The following is an 18,033-nucleotide window of genomic DNA, read 5'->3' on the forward strand; positions in this document are numbered from 1 at the left end:
CATGCGGGAATCGAACCCGCGCCACAGAATTACGAGTCCTGCGCGCTATCCACCAGGTTACGAGGCCCCCCTGGTGACTCTAGTGTAGTGAAGGACCTGGTGACTAGTGTAGTGAAGGACCTGGTGACTCTAGTGGGAGCCCTGAGGACAGAGTTGGACTCTCTGCGGGAGGAGGTGCGTCAGCTGAAAGAACAACGAGAAGTAACGAAGGAGGAGACCAGTAGTAAAGGGACCTCGTCTTGGAGAGTTGTGAAAGACAGGGGCCTTAAGAAGACTTTGATAAAGCCGCCTTCAAACGCCATAGCAACTTCTAATTCATTTGACGTTTTGGAGGACGAGTGCTGTGGTGAGACTGCGGATCACGCAAAAGGGAAAGCAACGAAGAGCAAGGAAGCGCAGGCCCCTCAGAGAGTAAAGGAAGTACCTAACCAAACCTTAGTTGTGGGAGATTCCCAGATAAGGTATTTGGATAGAACGTTTTGTGCTAGAGATAGGGGGAACAGGTTAAGGGTTTGCTATCCCGGAGCTGGCATTGGTGATATTATAAACAACATGAATGATATTATGGCTGGAAATGGGAACAATCCCATTATTTGCATTAGCGTGGGAGGAAATTATGTTGGTTGAGTTAAGAGTGAGGAACTGATTCAAAGGTATAAAACAGCCATAGAATTAGTTAGGAGCAAGGGAGGAATCCCGATCATATGTGGCATTCTTCCAAGAAAGGGAGTGGGAAATGAATGGATATCGAGGGCACTTGGTGTCAATAGCCGGCTGGAAAGATATTGCAAATCAAATGCAATATCTTTCATAGACAACTGGGAACACTTCAATGGAAGAAATGAAATGTATGCTCGTGATGGGATGCATCTATCGAGAGCTGGGGTTGTTGCTGTTGCGAACTCGTTGGAAGAAGTGGTTAGAGGTGTTTGTTTGGGTTTAAACTGTTAGTAGATAGAGGTATGGGAATTGATTTGGAGGAAGGAGGTAATAAAAGTATGTGTTTGTGGGAGAAAGGAATTGGCAAAATGATCAGGGAAAGAGAAGGGCCTCAAAATAACAATTCACTTAGGGTATATTACACTAACAGTAGAAGTCTAAGAAATAAAATTAACGAATTAAATGCTCTTGTCTGCACAGAAAAAATAGATATTATTGCACTTACCGAAACGTGGATGAATGTAGAAAATAGAGAACTATTAGCTGAATATCAAATAAATGGATTTAAACTATTTCACACATATATTAGACGAGGAGGTGGAGTAGCCATATATGTTAGGGACAATTTGAAATGTAGTCTCAAAGAGGGAATCAAAACTGAGCCAAACCCAGAAACTATTTGGATAGAATTAAACGAAAAAGCTAATAATATTATAATAGGAGTTAGCTTGGTTATTGCATCTAGTTTTAAAAAGGGGTAAGAATAAGAAGAGTCATGTTCCAAAAAATTACTCTACAGCATCAATTATTTATGTGCAGTAAGAGGGAAACGGGATCCGCACATACAATTTCCAAGCATTACAACGCTATCGAGGTAAACATAACATAAAAAGACAATAATGTAGCAGTATGCTATTAATCAGCTTGTCAAAACTTAACATATGTGATTTCACAGAGTTTTAACCTTTGCAAGTTTTTCAATGTTTTCTCTTCACTTGTGCGAAGTGAGTCAGACAAAATGTGACATTTCATTATTAGCCAGGCAATACGCTATTAGCTAGATAGTCAAAACATAAAAGCATTATTTCACAGGATTTTTTTTTCCAGCAAATATGGTTCCTTTAAGCAGTTCAACACATCAAACACCAGCAGTCTGCGAAATTCTCTTTAGTGAATAATTATCCTTTACAGTATTTCTTGACTAAAATAGCACTCCAAAACATAAGTGGTCATTTTTATTCTCACTGTCGCACTTATAGTCAATAATTTGTTTCGCAGAGTGACAAGTTATAATTAGTGACGAGATTTCATAGTGAGCATAGTTTTAAGAGAGTTCACATTGTATTAATTACGGTTATGGATATGTTATGTTTATGAAGATCATTACTTCTTATTTTTACCCATTTCCCCGCGCCCTGCTTTTCAGTCTTCTCATTCTTTTCAAATAAAGTTCGCTTACTGTTTTCCAGCAGATTGGCTTCACATTACATATATTAATCAACTTTCAAAATCAGTTCAGTTTCTTTTCAATATCACAGCTTTGTTGTTCCCCTGTCACTGTCTAGTTCAAGACCTCGTATTATCAATGTCATTAATACTACTATCATCAACCATGTATTGGATGTCTCAGACATTCAGTTAACAACTTAGTAAGTGTTTATTGAACGTGGGAATCACTTCGTGTGTGCTCATTTTAGTTTAGTTTAAAGTTTTCCATCTTAAATTAATACTACTATCACCAACTATGTACTGGATAGCTCAGGCATTCAGTTAACAACTCAGTAAATGAAAATCACTTCATGTGAGCTCATTTTTAGTTTAGGATAAGGTTTTTCCATCGTAAAATACTATCATCATCAACTATGTATTGGGTGGCTCAATCATTCAGTTTAAAATTCAGTAACTGTTTACTGAACATAGATATCCCTCCATGCGACCTCATTTTTAGTTTAAAGTTTCTCCATTGTGGGGGTTTTCTTTTTTGCTTTCACGACTGCAATGCGTACGTCGCCAATGTACATGTGGCAGACGCTTCACGAAGCTGTCGGAATTTGCAGAATAGAAAATACGAGAGCAACCGTACAGGGCCCGGGAGCAAGGTCGAGTTAGTCCTTGAAGGGTCTCTTCTCAGACTAGCCTCACCTGGTCTTGCTCCACGTGGATCGTTGGAATCTCCTCAATGATTTAACACTTTAAAGGACTCCTAGGGTCCTCGTCACATTTATAGTTTAGTGAATAATAGGCAACTCGGTGTTGTTGACACTAGAGCTGAAGGCTTCAGTATTTGATTGGCAGTATTCAGAAGTGGTTCAACGGAAATACCGCATAAAGCTTAACAGTAGTTTATTTACTAACTTAACCACTAATACACAGGGTGCTTGATTTACTTTAGATTGGCGTCAGCAAAGCTATGGTTGTATTAGCGAGACTCTTGACGTCTGGCTAAACGACTCATATCCACTCGTGGAGAAACACCTAACTTAACACAGTTGACAGCCAATCATTAACACGGCAACCTAACTGCCGGTATCAAAGGGATCACAAGAATTCCAACCGGATATTCGGTAATAATGATATGCAATAAATCAACAAATACACTGTCAATGGGACAGGCAATAACATGCAGAATAATAATGTCACACAATAGCTAAATGTGTGGTGTATGTGAAGCTCACATTCAACAGACGAGTGAAATGCCGTGATACCACACAGAAACACGCATTCACTGTCGATTCACCTATAACCTGTGACAGGTATGAGAAGGCGAGATCTGTGGTTGATACCTCAGATCAACACAGACACAATAAAACAATGACAAGATCTTGTACTTACAGATAGGGTACCTTTCCTTGCTCGCTCACTCGCTCACTCACTCAGGCACATTTTATACAAGCACTCTTAGGTGGCCTGACAGCTGGTTTCGCTCGTAGACACGGAGGGTACTTGCAGTAGGGCGGGCTGTATGCTTAACAGACAGACACACGCGCACACACTGGCACTGGCGATGAGTAAGGTGGTGACGTCACGTAGTAAGGAGGGCGGCGGCGGCGGGCTCTCGAGGTACTGAGGTACTGGGACGAGTGGCGGCTAGCGGCAGCTGTGGTACCATGCAGGTACACTTGTGGTAAAGTCACACACAGGTTACTTAGGCGGCGGCACTGCCTTAGTTCACTAAGTCACTCACAACGATCTTTGTCACCAGGGGTTACCTGATACCAGTCTGTTTCGCTCTGGAGATTTATCACTTTAGGCTTCTGAATAATATATTCACACTCGTGATTCTGGGCGAGTGTGTCGTATAATCTTCAGACGCTGAGTTAACTTGACGGTGAGGAATGGACGGTTGTTCAGTTTATTGGCCGATAGACAGAACAGAACACGTCCTCTTGGTTTGGTATCCCTCACTTGAATGGTTTACAAGTGCTGCCAGGCATCTCGTGGCACCCAGCACAAAAGAGTTACAATTTGACCAATAGCATTGCAGCAAATGGGCGGGAACCAATCATATTAGCTCGTTCGATGAGCAGTAGCAGGAGTGACGTCATGAACACGTCACGAACACGTCATAGCTGTTATTCACAATCGCGCCGGTTGACCCCAGAGGTCAGACGGTCTGGCGTCTACTCTCGTCTCTCACGCGGGCACCAGCCATGTACTCACTGACCCTTTGGAGTGGCAATGCTTAACTCCCTGTATCTACTTCCTGCCTGGACATACGGCGGCCTCCGTATTATAAAAGTGTTCCTGGTTAAGTGGGCATTCTGGAGATACCCAACATGCCAGGTCACTATCCAGGGTTAACAAATAGGTTAAATAGGAAATAGGAATAGAAATTGTGCACAAGATCGGTGCACTGTGCACAGCAATGAGCCATTCCAGTCAGCTGTAGGAGAATCTTGAGAGACACACATCCATCGTAAAAAAAATAAAATATTACTATCACAAACCTGGATAAGCACCTCCAAAGGATACCTAATCAACCAGGCTGTGACTCATACGTCAGGCTGCGAGCAGCCGCGTCCAACAGCCTGGTTGATCAATCCAGCAACCAGGAGGCCTGGTCGACGACCGGGCCGCGGGGACGCTAAGCCCCGGAAGCACCTCAAGGTAAGGTAACCTTGTATTGGCCGGCTCAGGCATTCAGTTTACAACTCAGTAAGTGTTTACTGAACGCAAAATCGCTACATGTGTGGTCATTTAGTTTAATGTTTCCCAATCTTAAAATATTACATATCAACCATGTATTGGGTGCTCAACCATCCAGTTTACAACTCAGTAACTGTTTACTGAACGCAAAATCGCTACATGTGTGGTCATTTAGTTTAATTTAAAGTTTTCAATCTTAAATTAAATTCTACTATCATCAACCTAGTATTGGGCTCTCGGGCATTCAGTTAACCACTCGTTAAGTGTTTACTGAACGTCGAAATCATTTCCTGTGTGCCCATTTTTAGTTGAACCCGTCTCCACTCCAAACCGGACCTGTGGTCCGAGTCAGGACCTAGGGTCCCGTATCTTGCCTCACCTCGACGTTCACATGGCAGGTGACGGAAGAAACTTTAGAGCATTTTGTATAAAGTTTATCATTCACCAATATTATAAATGTAACGTAACTTAAATACTTTTTCTTTGTCTGCATTAAGCCAAGTGGTTCAGTTTTTTGTCACTAATTGTTTATTATATATAAATTGTATAGAAAAAATTATTTGTTAAGGTTTAATAGCATAAAATATTTAAAGTATTTATTTCATCTTTATTAGCCACATTGAGAGGGACGGCGACGTTTCGGTTCGTCCTGGACCATTCTCAAGTCGATTGGGAGAATCAAGTCGATCATTCTCACAATCGACTTAACAATGGTCCAGGACAGACCAAAAAGTCTTCGTCCCTTCACTTGCTAGTGTGGTCTGGTGAACATACTTCAACCACGTTATTGTGACTCATCGTCTGCTATTAGCCACAACTTGCACACTGTAAAGGATTACCAGTTTTTTTATTTTCTCATTTTTATTACTGTGCATTTAGCACACACTGCCAGGATAGTAGCTGCGCTAACACCGACCACGTCACATTAACACTGTAGTTTGTCCGGGAATTGAACTCTGGACCTCCTGCACCCAAAGCAGGAATTATACCCCTAGGCAAATTCCCCTAGACCGTCACAACCATAATCAGTTTGTGTATTAAGTGAATATAACGGGAGTCGTTTAATTACGTTATAACCAAGTTTAATAATTATAACCCCTAACGTGTGTGAAAGGAAATTTACTGGTGACATTAAATTATAACTTCAGAGTGAAACGTATGTTTAAACAAGTAAAAAAACTAATTATAAACAAACTTACAATACAGTCCATATAAAATTATTTAAAGATAGAAATTATTCACCGGTAGATTTCCCACAGGGGGGGGGGACCACATTTGTGTCTACTCTTTGAGGGGCTGGGTGGGTAGATCGTTGTCCCCCCCCCCCCCATGATAATGGCATAACATGGGAGTGGACGGACCTCTGGTGCTCTAATTGTGGTGCCTAGGAGCTCAGGGGTTCTTTTAATGGGGCAGGTAGTTGCCCATTATAAATTGGGGAAGGAGTGTCGGGAAATGTAGAGATGTATTCACTGGACATTTGGATTGCCGACTTCTCACAGGCTATGGCAAGGGCCATCATCTCGTCCGCCTTCGGACTGTACATGGGGTGTGGCGTTAGTTGTTGGTGTTGGCAGGTAGATGTGATAGCGGGTGTTGACTGTAGTGAGGCGCTGGGTTGAGGCTTGGGAGTATAGTCTGAGCGTGAGGTTGTGGGTGGGGTGATTTGTATGTGTGGAGTGTTGCATGTGGGGTGGAGAGGTGCTGGAGCTTTAGTGCTTTGCTTCACACATTGCTCAGAATAGCCTTCTGTGACGATATCAACACCATCTGTTAAAAGATGCAGCAATAACGACGCCATCTGTAGGAATGCTCCTGATAATTCATTTAGGAGGTGGATTGATGACAATGCCCTTTGGTGAGGGAGGTGGTGATATCAACACTATCTATTGCGTTCACCCAATCATATTTTCGGTTCTCTGGGGAAAGGCTGCCATCATAGGTTATCCTTATGCACTTACTGTCTTGATAATGACTTGTGTCCACAAGAGTGATGAGGAAGGCGTCTTGTGCTCTAGAAATCAGTTCAACCAGGGCAGTCTAGAACTCCCGACTTGTTTCAGCAAGGACAAGTGGCGGCCGTCGGTAGAGGCAGTGCTTTGTCTTTGAAGTGTTATTGGTAGGACCGACGTACCCGGGTTAGGTCAAGCGGAGTTACGAGACGGCAGTACTGGCCGTCTGTTGAGAAGTTCTGCGAAGTGTGTTGCTGGACACTTCTGCCAGGGTGTAGCTAGAGACACGAAGTGGGGTATTTTGGACACACTGATGTTACAATGTAGGACTGGACCATTTTTTGTTGAGTAGGGTTAACTCGCCAGTGTGAGGACCATTGAGCGTGGGTGACATAACAGAAGATGGTGGACTGACAGGGATAGAAGACTGCATAATTTATCGTATTGGTGTCCTGTGCAAAAGTGACACTCACAGTGTACATGTGTGTGTATGTATAGGGGTTATATAGTATATATTGGTGAAAGTGCTGATCAGTATTGATTACCCCTTTTCCTTTCACTATTACTTACTACTGCTGAATTACTCTATACCGACTACGCTAACTTACTATTGACTTGGGGTGCGATCAATGAAGAGACAAAAAGCCCATTAGCAGTGATTGAGATAAAGAACCCGGTTACTGGCTGAGTGAGGCCATAACACCTTTCATGTCAGGCATTGATTGTAGTGTACTAGTGGATAAATAGGCATAACAAGGGATATATTAATAAGTTATTTAATATTTCACTCTTTAGAATGTGAAATAGATATAAATAGAACAACTTTAGATTTAGGAAAGACTTGGGTAAATAATGGTTTGGTAACTGGGATGTTGACATTTAGAACAAATTACCGGGTTAACATAACAGACGTAGGATCTCTTTAGTTTGGGTGGATATAAATAGGAGCTGCTACGTATGGGCCAATAGACCTTTCTGCAGTTTCCTTCATACATATGTTCTTATGTGTTTATTCTTGCTGCCTATATATTCATGCTCTTTCAAAATGATTCCATGATTATGAGAATCTTATATATTGGAAAAATATACACCCGGCTTTAAAAACGTGTCGTATACCACCACCATACACTTTAAGGAATATTTAATAATTGAATATTATGTCCGCTTGACCTTCACTATGCTTCTGAAAATATATTTAGTTTCCTTAATAATGTTCATAAATATTTTCAATAAATATTACTGTCGTTGTCAGTCTTTGAACATTATCAACATCATCTTCATCATTAATATAAGACTAGTAGAATCTCTCCTTCAAGTTCTTTTGTTGATGTTTAATTCACTATGATACGAAACGTCTGATTTGATGTTAATAAAAACAATGTTGTACTCAATTATTTAAATCTTACATCACTTATATGCATATCATACCTGCAATGTGTTCCTGAATTGTAACCTGAGCTTTCTCACACATCTGTAAGCGCTCTCACACACCTGCAATAAAAAGGCCATTTTAAGTATGTTTCGAGCAAATTAACTAGGGCATAAAACTATAATATCTATATTAGTTCAAATATGTAAAGGACATTTGCAGACGTGTTCTGGAAATAGGAAAGGGTTAGAATGCAGTTATAACCATCCCCAAAAAGGGTCAAAATATACTAAGGAAAGGAAAATGTCGCTTTGTATCAACATGTAGATTTCTCCATCCCGACATGTGAGAAACTTCACTCGAGGAAATAAAATGCTTTGCCCTCAGCTGCTCTTACTCTCACGTGGAAGGCACAGAACGCAAAATAATGAGTGACAAGCAAGAAAATGACTTTGGAGAAAAGCAAACATTTTTTTTATATCCAGGCGAAAGAGTTTTCAAAAGGTTGAATATTGTGTATGGAAGTGGCTGAAAGACCCACTTGCATACCTGAATCACACATGCAATTACACCCCACAACAAAGACAGCTACGATAGGTAACAACCCTGCAACAATCAGTACTGGTCAGAACAAAACCGACATGCCCACACAATGGACCTGCCTGAAAAATCTTCAAATTATCCCAAATAGAGTAACCTAGTTCACCTTTGCCAACATACAAGGTCTGAAAACCAAAGCAAAATCAAAGTTCCGTTCAGAAGTTGCCTCCTCACGAGTCAAATACAGTATTTGGACTTTCCACAGAAACCCATGCAAGAAAACTGACAGCGAGATCTTGAGACCAGAATATTATCTATAAAGATGTGATAGGCTATTAATTTACCACCTATTACCAATAGGTGACTACCACCTATGATAAATAGGTGGTAGTTAACTCTGCTGGGAGTAAAAAAGTAAACTTGGATATTATTGTAATATAAAAACCGCTAGATGCAACGGCTGAGGAATTCACAAATCAGATAAACAAGAGAACAGTCTTGATAATCTGGCAAACCCAATACCTGATATCTTCCTAGGTGACTTTAACCTGCCCACTCTAAGATGGAGAATAGCAAACAGGAATATTATTAAGAACATAAGAACAGAGGCAACTGCAGAAGGCCTGTTGGCCCATACGAGGCAGCTCCTATTTATAACCACCCAATCCCACTCATATACATGTCCAACCCATGCTTGAAACAATCGAGGGACCCCACCTCCACAATGTTACGCGGCAATTGGTTCCACAAATCAACAACCCTGTTACTGAACCAGTATTTACCAAAGTCTTTCCTAAATGTAACTTATCCAATTTATACCCATTGTTTCGTGTTCTGTCTTGTGTTGATACTTTTAATACCCTATTAATATCCCCTTTGTTATGTCCATTCATCCACTTGTAAACCTCTGTCATGTCACCCATAACTCTTCGCCTTTCCAGTGAATGCAACTTAAGCTTTGTTAATTTTTCTTCATATGAAAGATTTCTAATTTGGGGAATTAGTCATCCTACGCTGGACACGTTCAAGTGAATTTATATCCATTCTATAATATGGCGACCAAAACTGAACTGCATAATCTAAATGGGACCTAACTAGAGCAAGATATAGCTTGAGAACCACACCAGGTGTCTTGTTACTAACGCTGCGATTAATAAATCCAAGTGTCCGATTTGCCGTATTACGAACATTTATGCATTGATCCTTTTGTTTTAAATTCTTATTAATCATAACTCCCAGATCCCTTTCGCAATTCGACTTCGCAATCTCAACACCATCTAGCTCGTATCTTGTAACCCTATCATCATTACCTAACCTCAGAATTTTACATTTATCAGCATTAAACTGCATCTGCCAATCCTTCGACCATTTCAAAACCCCTATCTAGATAAACTTGAAGTGATAGTGAGTCCTCCTCCGAATTAATTTCCCTACCGATTTTCGTATCATCGGCAAATTTGCAAATGTTGCTACTCAAACCTGAATCTACATCATTTATATATATTATAAACAACAGAGGTCCCAAGACAGAGCCCTGAGGCACCCCACTTACATTTTCCCACTCTGACTCCATTTATACTAACTTTTTCCTTTGGTATAGCCATGCCCTAATCCAGCTTCATATAGCACCCCCAATACCATGAGACTATCTTTTTAATCAGTCTTAAAGTGAGGAACTGATTCAGAGGTATAAAACAGCCATAGAGTTAGTTAGGAGCAAGGGAGGAATCCCGATCATATGTGGCATTCTTCCAAGAAAGGGAGTGAGAAATGAATGGATATCGAGGGCACTTGGTGTCAATTGCCGGCTGGAAAGATATTGCAAATCAAATGCAATATCTTTCATAGACAACTGGGAACACTTCTATGGAAGAAATGAAATGTATGCTCGTGATGGGGTGCATCTATCGAGAGCTGGGGTTGTTGCTGTTGCGAACTCGCTAGAAGAAGTGGTTAGAGGTGTTTGTTTGGGTTTAAACTGTTAGTAGATAGAGGTATGGGAATTGATTTGGAGGAAGGAGGTAATAAAAGTATGTGTTTGTGGGAGAAAGGAATTGGCAAAACGATCAGGGAAAGAGAAGGTCCGCAAAATAACAATTCACTTAGGGTATATTACACTAACAGTAGAAGTCTAAGAAATAAAATTAACGAATTAAATGCTCTTGTCTGCACAGAAAAAATAGATATTATTGCACTTACCGAAACGTGGATGAATGTAGAAAATAGAGAACTATTAGCTGAATATCAAATATATGGATTTAAACTATTTCACACAGATAGATATATTAGACGAGGAGGTGGAGTAGCCATATATGTTAGGGACAATTTGAAATGTAGTCTCAAAGAGGGAATCAAAACAGAGCCACACACAAACTATTTGGATTGAATTAAACGAAAAAGCTAATAATATTATAATAGGAGTAATATATAGGCCACCAAATTTAGACAGAATGGAAGCAAAGCATCTATGGGATGAAATATCTAGAGCATCTAGATCTAACAGTATTTATGTCATGGGTGACTTTAATTTTAGCGGAATAAACTGGTTGAACAAAACAGGGAATAGTGAAGCAGAAGATTTTCTAGAATTAATTGACGATTGCTTTCTTACGCAACACATTAAGGAACCAACACGGGAAAATAATATTTTAGATTTAGTGTTAACTAACAGGGAAACGCAAATTAATGACATCGAAATAGGGAGTGAGCTAGGGAGCAGTGATCACAAAGAAATCAGATTTAGCATAGAATGGAATAGACCAGTAGGAGAAAATTCTGTTAAAGTGCCAGATTTAAGAAAAGCTGATTTTAATAGCCTAAGAAATTTTTTGGGTCAAATTGATTGGAAAGGCTTGGGTATGGGGTGTGGGCCGGTCTTGGAGCGAGACATGAACCCAGCGATAGGTGACTTAAAATGGGGATTTCGATGTGGATTCAATATATAACTTATTTAAGAATATTCTAAACAAAGCACAGGAACGTAGTATACCATACAAATTGAATAGATCGTATACTAATGACCCAAAGTGGATAACAAAGAATTTGAGGAACCTTATAGGTAAAAAGAGAGCTTGGTACAAAAGGATTAAAAATGGGGAGGTCACTTTAGAACAGGAATTCGTACAACTGGTTAGAAATGTTAAAAAAGAGATAAGGAAAGCAAAAAGAAACTATGAAGTTCGCATAGCAGGGCAAGCAAAGACAAATCCTAAAGGGTTTTTTCAGTTATATCGTACTAAGACTAGGGAAAGGATAGGTCCATTAAAAACTGAGACAGGTCAAATAACAGATAGTGATGAAGAGATGAGTAGTATTTTTAATAAATATTTTGTATCTGTATTTACTAAAGAGGAACTTAACAATATGCCTTCAGCCGAACAAGTCTATGTGGGTGGGGACGAGGACAGGTTGACGAGTTTAGCAGTTACCAGGGAGGATGTTCTTAAACAAATAGTAAAACTCAAACCAAACAAATCCCCAGGGCCGGATGAAGTGTTTGCTAGGGTGCTTAAAGAATGCAAAGAGGAGCTTTGTGACCCACTGTCAACCATATTTAATAAATCAATAGAGTCAGGCAGAGTGCCAGAGTTTTGGAAAGTTGCTAATGTGATACCAGTTTTTAAGAAAGGAGATAGATCACTTGCGTCTAACTATCGACCAATTAGCCTAACGTCTATTGTGGGAAAGTTACTCGAATCTATAATAGCAAATAAAATTCGTCTTCATCTTGAAAAACATAAATTAATAATTGAGTCGCAACATGGTTTTATAAATGGCCGTTCATGTTTAACAAATTTGTTATCTTTTTATTCTAGCATTGTTGAGGCAGTTGATAGTGGTAAGGATTGCGATGTTGTATACCTTGACTTTAGCAAAGCTTTTGATACAGTGCCACATGAAAGACTGATTAAAAAAATAGAGTCTCATGGTATTGGGGGTGCTATATTAAGCTGGATTAGGGCATGGCTATACCAAAGGAAACAGAGAGTTAGTATAAATGGAATCAAGTCAGAGTGGGAAAATGTTGTAAGTGGAGTGCCTCAAGGCTCTGTCCTGGGACCTCTGTTGTTTATAATATATATAAATGATTTAGATTCAGGTTTGAGTAGCAACATTTGCAAATTTGCCGATGATACGAAAATCGGTAGGGAAATTAATTCGGAGGAGGACTCACTATCACTTCAAGTTGATCTAGATAGGGTTTTGAAATGGTCAAAGGATTGGCAGATGCAGTTTAATGCTGATAAATGTAAAGTTCTGAGGTTAGGTAATGATGATAGAATTACAAGATACGAGCTAGATGGTGTTGTGATTGCGAAGTCGGATTGCGAAAGGGATCTGGGAGTTATGATTAGTAAGAATTTAAAACAAAAGGATCAATGCATAAATGTTCGTAATAAGGCAAATCGGACACTTGGATTTATTAATCGCAGCGTTAGTAACAAGACACCTGGTGTGGTTCTCAAGCTATATCTTGCTCTAGTTAGGCCCCATTTAGATTATGCAGTTCAGTTTTGGTCGCCATATTATAGAATGGATATAAATTCACTTGAACGTGTCCAGCGTAGGATGACTAAGTTAATTCCCCAAATTAGAAATCTTTCATATGAAGAAAGATGAACAAAGCTTAAGTTGCATTCACTGGAAAGGCGAAGAGTTAGGGGTGACATGATAGAGGTTTACAAGTGGATGAATGGACATAACCGGGGGGATATTAATAGGGTATTAAAAGTATCAACACAGGACAGAACACGAAACAATGGATATAAATTGGATAAGTTTAGATTTAGGAAAGACTTGGGTAAATACTGGTTCAGTAACAGGGTTGTTGATTTGTGGAACCAATTGCCGCGTAACATTGTGGAGGTGGGGTCCCTCGATTGTTTCAAGCACGGGTTGGACAAGTATATGAGTGGGATTGGGTGGTTATAGAATAGGAGCTGCCTCGTATGGGCCAATAGGCCTTCTGCAGTTACCTTTGTTCTTATGTTCTTATGTTTCATGTGGCACTGTATCAAAAGCTTTGCTAAAGTCAAGGTACACAACATCGCAATCCTTACCACTATCAACTGCCTCAACAATGCTAGAATAAAAAGATAACAAATTTGTTAAACATGAACGGCCATTTATAAAACCATGTTGCGACTCAATTATTAATTTATGTTTTTCAAGATCAAGCTATATCTTGCCCTAGTTAGGCCCCATTTAGATTATGCAGTTCAGTTTTGGTCGCCATATTATAGAATGGATATAAATTCACTTGAACGTGTCTAGCGTAGGATGATTAAGTTAATTCCCCAAATTAGGAATCTTTCATATGAAGAAAGATTAACAAAGATTAAGTTGCATTCACTGGAAAGGCGAAGAGTTAGGGGTGACATGATAGAGGTTTACAAGTGGGTGAATGGACATAACAAAGGGGATATTAATAGGGTATTAAAAGTATCAACACAAGACAGAACACGAAACAATGGGTATAAATTGGATAAGTTTAGATTTAGGAAAGACTTGGGTAAATACTGGTTCAGTAACAGGGTTGTTGATTTGTGGAACCAATTACCGCGTAACATTGTGGAGGTGGGGTCTCTCGATTGTTTCAAGCATGGGTTGGACATGTATATGAGTGAGATTGGGTGGTTATAAATAGGAGCTGCCTCGAGTTGGTATTGAACTGTATTGTACCTATATTCAAAGGTATTGAACGAGTAATGTAACTCCATTAATGAATGGTGAAGTCACAGTGAGAGGTTGTGTTAACCGGAGCTCCTGAGTGTTGTTATATTATCATTGCAATATGGAAGTTGTAGTTAAGGACCTGGTGACTCTAGTGGGAGCCCTGAGGACAGAGTTGGACTCTCTGCGGGAGGAGGTGCGTCAGATGAAAGAACAACGAGAAGTAACGAAGGAGGAGACCAGCAGTAAAGGGACCTCGTCTTGGAGAGTTGTGAAAGACAGGGGCCTTAAGAAGACTTTGATAAAGCCGCCTTCAAACGCCATAGCAACTTCTAATTCATTTGACGTTTTGGAGGACGAGTGCTGTGGAGAGACTGTGGATCGCGCAAAAGGGAAAGCAACGAAGAGAAAGGAAGCGCAGGCCCCTCAGAAAGTAAAGGAAGTACCTAAGCAAACATTAGTTGTGGGAGATTCCCAGATAAGGTATTTGGATAGAACGTTTTGTGCTAGAGATAGGGGGAACAGGTTAAGGGTTTGCTATCCCGGAGCTGGCATTGGTGATATTATAAACAACATGAATGATATTATGGCTGGTAATGGGAACAATCCCATTATTTGCATTAGCGTGGGAGGAAATGATGTTGGTCGAGTTAGGAGTGAGGAACTGATTCAGAGGTATAAAACAGCCATAGAGTTAGTTAGGAGCAAGGGAGGAATCCCGATCATATGTGGCATTCTTCCAAGAAAGGGAGTGGGAAATGAATGGATATCGAGGGCACTTGGTGTCAATTGCCGGCTGGAAAGATATTGCAAATCAAATGCAATATCTTTCATAGACAACTGGGAACACTTCTATGGAAGAAATGAAATGTATGCTCGTGATGGGGTGCATCTATCGAGAGCTGGGGTTGTTGCTGTTGCGAACTCGTTGGAAGAAGTGGTTAGAGGTGTTTGTTTGGGTTTAAACTGTTAGTAGATAGAGGTATGGGAATTGATTTGGAGGAAGGAGGTAATAAAAGTATGTGTTTGTGGGAGAAAGGAATTGGCAAAACGATCAGGGAAAGAGAAGGTCCGCAAAAAAACAATTCACTTAGGGTATATTACACTAACAGTAGAAGTCTAAGAAATAAAATTAACGAATTAAATGCTCTTGTCTGCACAGAAAAAATAGATATTATTGCACTTACCGAAACGTGGATGAATGTAGAAAATAGAGAACTATTAGCTGAATATCAAATATATGGATTTAAACTATTTCACACAGATAGATATATTAGACGAGGAGGTGGAGTAGCCATATATGTTAGGGACAATTTGAAATGTAGTCTCAAAGAGGGAATCAAAACAGAGCCACACACAGAAACTATTTGGATTGAATTAAACGATAAAGCTAATAATATTATAATAGGAGTAATATATAGGCCACCAAATTTAGACAGAATGGAAGCAAAGCATCTATGGGATGAAATATCTAGAGCATCTAGATCTAACAGTATTTATGTCATAGGTGACTTTAATTTTAGCGGAATAAACTGGTTGAACAAAACAGGGAATAGTGAAGCAGAAGATTTTCTAGAATTAATTGACGATTGTTTTCTTACGCAACACATTAAGGAACCAACACGGGAAAATAATATTTTAGATTTAGTGTTAACTAACAGGGAAACGCAAATTAATGACATCGAAATAGGGAGTGAGCTAGGGAGCAGTGATCACAAAGAAATCAGATTTAGCATAGAATGGAATAGACCAGTAGGAGAAAATTCTGTTAAAGTGCCAGATTTTCGAAAAGCTGATTTTAATAGCCTAAGAAATTTTTTGGGTCAAATTGATTGGAAAGTCTTGGGTATGGGGTGTGGGCCGGTCTTGGAGCGAGACATGAACCCAGCGATAGGTGACTTAAATGGGGATTTCGATGTGGATTCAATATATAACTTATTGAAGAATATTCTAAACAAAGCACAGAAACGTAGTATACCATACAAATTGAATAGATCGAATACTAATGACCCAAAGTGGATAACAAAGAATTTGAAGAACCTTATAGGTAAAAAGAGAGCTTGGTACAAAAGGATTAAAAATGGGGAGGTCACTTTAGAACAGGAATTCATACAACTGGTTAGAAATGTTAAAAAAGAGATAAGGAAAGTAAAAAGAAACTATGAAGTTCGCATAGCAGGGCAAGCAAAGACAAATCCTAAAGGGTTTTTTCAGTTATATCGTACTAAGACTAGGGAAAGGATAGGTCCATTAAAAACTGAGACAGGTCAAATAACAGATAGTGATGAAGAGATGAGTAGTATTTTTAATAAATATTTTGTATCTGTATTTACTAAAGAGGAACTTAACAATATGCCTTCAGCCGAACAAGTCTATGTGGGTGGGGACGAGGACAGGTTGACGAGTTTAGCAGTTACCAGGGAGGATGTTCTTAAACAAATAGTAAAACTCAAACCAAACAAATCCCCAGGGCCGGATGAAGTGTTTGCCAGGGTGCTTAAAGAATGCAAAGAGGAGCTTTGTGACCCACTGTCAACCATATTTAATAAATCAATAGAGTCAGGCAGAGTGCCAGAGTTTTGGAAAGTTGCTAATGTGATACCAGTTTTTAAGAAAGGAGATAGATCACTTGCGTCTAACTATCGACCAATTAGCCTAACGTCTATTGTGGGAAAGTTACTCGAATCTATAATAGCAAATAAAATTCGTCTTCATCTTGAAAAACATAAATTAATAATTGAGTCGCAACATGGTTTTATAAATGGCCGTTCATGTTTAACAAATTTGTTATCTTTTTATTCTAGCATTGTTGAGGCAGTTGATAGTGGTAAGGATTGCGATGTTGTATACCTTGACTTTAGCAAAGCTTTTGATACAGTGCCACATGAAAGACTGATTAAAAAGATAGAGTCTCATGGTATTGGGGGTGCTATATTAAGCTGGATTAGGGCATGGCTTTACCAAAGGAAACAGAGAGTTAGTATAAATGGAATCAAGTCAGAGTGGGAAAATGTTGTAAGTGGAGTGCCTCAAGGCTCTGTCCTGGGACCTCTGTTGTTTATAATATATATAAATGATTTAGATTCAGGTTTGAGTAGCAACATTTGCAAATTTGCCGATGATACGAAAATCGGTAGGGAAATTAATTCGGAGGAGGACTCACTATCACTTCAAGTTGATCTAGATAGGGTTTTGAAATGGTCAAAGGATTGGCAGATGCAGTTTAATGCTGATAAATGTAAAGTTCTGAGGTTAGGTAATGATGATAGAGTTACAAGATACGAGCTAGATGGTGTTGTGATTGCGAAGTCGGATTGCGAAAGGGATCTGGGAGTTATGATTAGTAAGAATTTAAAACAAAAGGATCAATGCATAAATGTTCGTAATAAGGCAAATCGGACACTTGGATTTATTAATCGCAGCGTTAGTAACAAGACACCTGGTGTGGTTCTCAAGCTATATCTTGCTCTAGTTAGGCCCCATTTAGATTATGCAGTTCAGTTTTGGTCGCCATATTATAGAATGGATATAAATTCACTTGAACGTGTCCAGCGTAGGATGACAAAGTTAATTCCCCAAATTAGAAATCTTTCATATGAAGAAAGATTAACAAAGCTTAAGTTGCATTCACTGGAAAGGCGAAGAGTTAGGGGTGACATGATAGAGGTTTACAAGTGGATGAATGGACATAAC

At 39.5% G+C, this 18,033-nt stretch overlaps 1 long non-coding RNA gene across 2 annotated transcripts in view; it reads right to left on the minus strand.

Annotated features, from left to right (window-relative positions):
* Nucleotides 1-5,532: 5,532 nt before the first annotated feature.
* Nucleotides 5,533-18,033, minus strand: part of LOC123772845 (uncharacterized) — a 127,563-nt gene continuing 115,062 nt past the window's right edge. The window contains exons 4-5 of one of the 2 annotated variants that reach the window (XR_011230156.1): nucleotides 8,187-8,249; nucleotides 5,533-5,631 (exon numbers count right to left, since the gene is read on the minus strand). This is a non-coding gene — a long non-coding RNA (uncharacterized lncRNA). Of the gene's footprint in view, nucleotides 5,632-8,139; nucleotides 8,250-18,033 lie in introns of those variants that run through there. The other variant, XR_011230155.1, reaches the window with a different exon arrangement.

This window comes from Procambarus clarkii, chromosome 32, assembly GCF_040958095.1.
Source record: "Procambarus clarkii isolate CNS0578487 chromosome 32, FALCON_Pclarkii_2.0, whole genome shotgun sequence".
Lineage (NCBI taxonomy): Eukaryota > Metazoa > Arthropoda > Malacostraca > Decapoda > Cambaridae > Procambarus > Procambarus clarkii.